General features: G+C 52.5%; 1 protein-coding gene across 1 annotated transcript in view; it reads right to left on the reverse strand.

Annotated features, from left to right (window-relative positions):
• slc23a2 (solute carrier family 23 member 2) overlaps positions 1–2,678 on the reverse strand; it is a 129,031-nt gene extending 126,353 nt beyond the window's left edge. Inside the window, exon 1 of the mRNA XM_063056974.1 lies at positions 2,487–2,678. The gene's annotated coding sequence lies outside the window, so the exon portion shown is untranslated. The remainder of the gene's footprint in view (positions 1–2,486) is intronic.
• Positions 2,679–4,462: the final 1,784 nt, after the last annotated feature.

Genomic DNA, 4,462 nt, shown 5'->3' on the forward strand with positions numbered 1-4,462 from the left:
AGCAGGCACGAGAGAGAGAGAGGGCAGGCACGAGAGAGAGAGAGAGGGCAGGCACGAGAGAGAGGGCAGGCATGAGAGAGAGAGAGAGAGGACAGGCACGAGAGAGAGAGAGAGGGCAGGCACGAGAGAGAGGGCAGGCACGAGAGAGAGAGAGGACAGGCACGAGAGAGAGAGAGAGAGAGAGGGCAGGCACGAGAGAGAGAGAGAGAGAGAGAGAGAGGGGGGGCAGGCACGAGAGAGAGAGAGAGAGAGAGAAGGCACGAGTGAGAGAGAGAGAGAGAGAGAGAGTGAGAGAGAGAGCAGGCACAAGAGAGAGAGAGAGAGAGAGAGAGAGATCGCGCGCACGGGAACATGCATGTGAGAGAAATTACAGCAGTGATGCTCGCCCATCGTCCTATATAAACATGATCATATAAAACATACACTGAAAAACGTCTCCATCAGCCAATCAATGAGAAATACTTCCACCTTTCAGGAGGTCTGCTTATCTACAACATTATTTAACACCATGAGGTTGCAAATTTGAGATATGGGTGTTCTGGGAACAGCAGGGAATGAGAGGGAATGCGAGAGCTTGCGGAGAGAGATCAAAAGCAATAGTGTGCGTGAGAGAGAGAGTGAGAAAGCGTGCACAAGACAGAGAGCGAGAATGTGCACAAGAGCGAAAGTGAGTGCATGAGAGAGAGGTCAAGAGCAGACACGAGAGAGACAGAAAGAAAGGGGGAGTGAGAGAGAGAGGGCGCAAGAGAGAGAGGGAGCGGGAGAGGGATTGCACGAGAGAGAGGGAGAGGGCGCGAGAGGGGGGAGGGCGCGATATAGGGGACGGCGCGACAGAGGGGGGGAGAGGGTGCGACAGAGGGGGGAGAGGGCGCGACAGAGGGGGGAGAGGGCGCGACAGAGGGGGGAGAGGGCGCGACAGAGGGGGGAGAGGGCGCGACAGAGAGGGGAGAGGGCGCGATATAGAGGGGGAGAGGATGCGATATAGAGATGGCACGAGAGAGAGTGGGGGCATGGGGAGGGGGGCGCGAGAGGGAGTGGGCACGAGAGAGGGATTGAGAGGACGCAAGAGAGGGGTTCGCAGGAGGGGGAGGGGTGAGAGGAGAGGAGGAGAGAGGGGAGAGGGAGGGGCGAGATGGACAGGGAGACGGCGCGAAAGAGAGATGGCACAGGGGGGCGCGACAGGGAGGGGTGGACCGCGAGAGAGAGAGCGCGCGCGAGCGCAAGAGAGAGAGGGAGAGGGCACGAAAGGGAGATGGCATGAGAGAGGGGGGGCGAGAGAGAGGTGGGGTGCAGGGGAGGGGGCGCGAGAGAGGGATTGAGAGGACGCAAGAGGGGGGGGGTCGCGGGAGAGAGGGAGGGGGGAGGGAGGGGGGAGGGGGGGAGAGGGGGGAGGGGAGGGGGGAGGGCGCGCGAGAGAGGGAGACGGCACGATATGGAGATGGCACGAGAGAGAGGGGGCGAGAGGAGAGAGTGGGGACACGGGGGAGGGGGGGCGCGAGAGAGGGATTGAGAGGACGCAAGGAAGGGGGAGGGGGGAGGGGAGGGGGAGAGGGGGGAGAGGGGGAGAGGGGGAGAGGGGGGAGAGGGGGGGGGGGAGAGGGGGAGAGGGGGGGGGGGGAGAGGGGGAGAGGGGGGGGGGAGGGGGGAGAGGGGGAGGGGAGAGGGAGAGGGGAGAGGGAGGGGGGAGAGGGGAGAGGGGAGAGGGGAGAGGGGAGAGGGGAGAGGGGAGAGGGAGCAAGGGTGTGAAATAGCGAGGGGGAGAGTGCTTGTGTGTGAGACAGAGATAGAGAGACAGAGGTTGATAATTGGGTGGGCGCCTTTCTGCAAGTGCACTGGGCTTATTATCCGTACACTGTCAGTACCTGGAACAAACAAGAAGCCGCCATGCCTGAAAATAACCCCCCAAATGAAAACATTAGCCAGTAGCCTCCGCCGCGGCGATATTATGTAAACACTATTATCAGTAGACCAGGAAGCCCCCTTCTCGGCTGCAGTATTCCTAGTTCTGCACCGGGAGAGCATGTTCAGATCACCGAATACAAGCAGAAGAGGTCTGTGAAAGTGGAGGTCACCGCGATTCATACCATTGTCCTGCGAGCCCTTCCATCTTTCCTCTCACTGTCACTCTCCCTGCAAGAACATCTTCACCATTATAAACCCCCCCAAACGTGATCGAGGCAGCGAAGGCCAGGCAGAGGGCTGAAGCCACTCATCCTTTGCACTTCTCATTAATGCACCTCGTCCTGCCCTTTACAAAGTTTCTGGCCGAGATCACCTCAGCTCCGGTGACGGGCAGCAGCATTTCGCGAGGCTGACATTGAAATGAGAGGAATCGCACCGAGTCGAGACGGCAGTAACGGGAAACTGCAAAGCATGCGCGCCTGTCACGGTTTATGTAAGGTTCGGAGGAGGGCATTGTGTGTGGGGTGGCGGATGAATGAGGTGCGTGTGGGAGACCCACCGGGAGAGAGAGCCCCTGCTGTTACCTGGGAGTGAGGCCTACCGATGCCCCGGCCACACTGGGATCGCCTGCCACCGGTGCCGGCGTGGTACGGCTCCCAGCGGCTCGACCAACGGCTCCCTTTTCCTGCAATGAAAACTGTGCTGCCGCAGCCGGAAGGCATCACCCGCTCTGCTCAACGTCATTCATGGAGAACCGAACCAAAAACGCAGTCCACCAATAGAAAAGCAACTCCGTTTGGAAAGAAGCGCCATCTGCAGTCATGTGCTTGGCGTCTGCTGTAGTGCATGGTCTCATCTTAATGCTTAACCTATTAGAAATGATTTAAGTTCGTTTGGGTAAATATTGATCTGATTTCCCCTTCCATTAATTGTGCACCCACTCTACAACCTAACCACTTCCTTTTAAGTAGTGGTAGAAAGTTTATTGTTTATCAGCCCATAGAGTAGCCGCAGTCTGTTCCCATGGGTTATGAATGGATCAGTCCTGCTGAAGGACCTTGGCCCTGAACGTCGACTGTGCTCTTCTCCATGGATGCTGCCTGGCCTGCTGAGTTCCTCCAGCATTTTGCGTGTGTTGCGTGGATTTTCGGCATCTGCTGATTTTCTCATGCTGGTTATGAATCGAGGCCGGATTAACCTAGTAGCAAAAGTAGTATATGGTACAGGCCCCGCATTTTCGAGGGCCCCACCCGCACTAAATGCTTGCAAACTGCAGTCTGGTGAAATCGGCATCTCACCGTATTCTCACGACTGTTAGAGTGAGTTTTGGGTAGATGATTCATTTACACTTAAATAAATGACTTCAGCCACCAGTCTTTGACAAAGTACTGTGGATTGAGTTCATAACAATGCATTTCCTAAAAGCTGTGAAACCAGTTTCATTTGTAACAATGCATCTCTGGTGCCTCTGAGACAAGAATGCTAAGTTTACAGGTAGTTGTGAAGACACCATATCTATGCTTTCTGAATATGAATTGTCCTCTATGTTAGCATGTAACATACCAAATAATGTATTATGGATTTTAACTTGCATTCCTAAAGGCCATGAATGCCAGCTTAGGCATACTGGCGCCGGTAGAATGAATTTAATCAAAAGATGTGAAAACTTCAAGAGAATTGTCTATACTTGTAACTATGAACTGTCCTTTGTGTTTAGCAAATCAATATCGAGCCTCAATCACAAGGTGATTAGATCTGTTCTGCCAGGGGTCTCTGCCTGCTGTAATCTTGTCGAATAAAGAAACTGCCTTGTACCTACCGGTAACGCAACGCTCTGTGATTTCATCCACACCACAACAACGACGATCTGGCAACGCTGTTGTTTTCATGTCTGGGGAGCTGCATGCTGCATGGTACAGTATGTGTATGCAGGCATTTGTTGGCTCCCTGCTGTGTTGTGGTATAAATTCTCATGCAAACCAAGGAAGGGGACATAAATCATACCTATCTAAAACAACATGTGAGGAATTCATCAATCTGATTGGATCCAGCATACTGGATCACATTATCGGTGAAGTGAAGAAATACAAGTATTATTCCGTTTCATTGGATTCTACTCCAGATATATCTAATGTGGACCAGCTGACTTTGACTGTGCGCTATGTTTTGCCATCTGGACCAGTTGAAAAATTTGTGAAGTTTTTGGATATGGAGGGTCATAGTGCTGAACAGCTCACTCTAAGTTTACTTGACTTTTTAAAGGAAAATGACATTGATATAAAAGACTGCCATGGTCAAAGTTATGACAATGCCAGCAACATGAGTGGCAAGTATAGTGGCTTACAAACACGAATTAAAGAGCTGAATGAGCTTGTGGATTACATTCCATGTTTTGCACATTCACTAAATTTGGTTGGAAAATGTGCTGCTGAATGTTGTCAAGAAGTATTAATTTTTTTTTCAATTTGTAGAAAGCCTGTACATATTTTTTTCTGTTTATACATATCGGTGGGATCTCCTTTCTGCTGCATTATCTGATGGTGGTGCTCATTTGCCCATT

The sequence above is a fragment of the Mobula hypostoma genome, chromosome 8 (assembly GCF_963921235.1).
Source record: "Mobula hypostoma chromosome 8, sMobHyp1.1, whole genome shotgun sequence".
In the NCBI taxonomy this organism is placed as follows: domain Eukaryota; kingdom Metazoa; phylum Chordata; class Chondrichthyes; order Myliobatiformes; family Myliobatidae; genus Mobula; species Mobula hypostoma.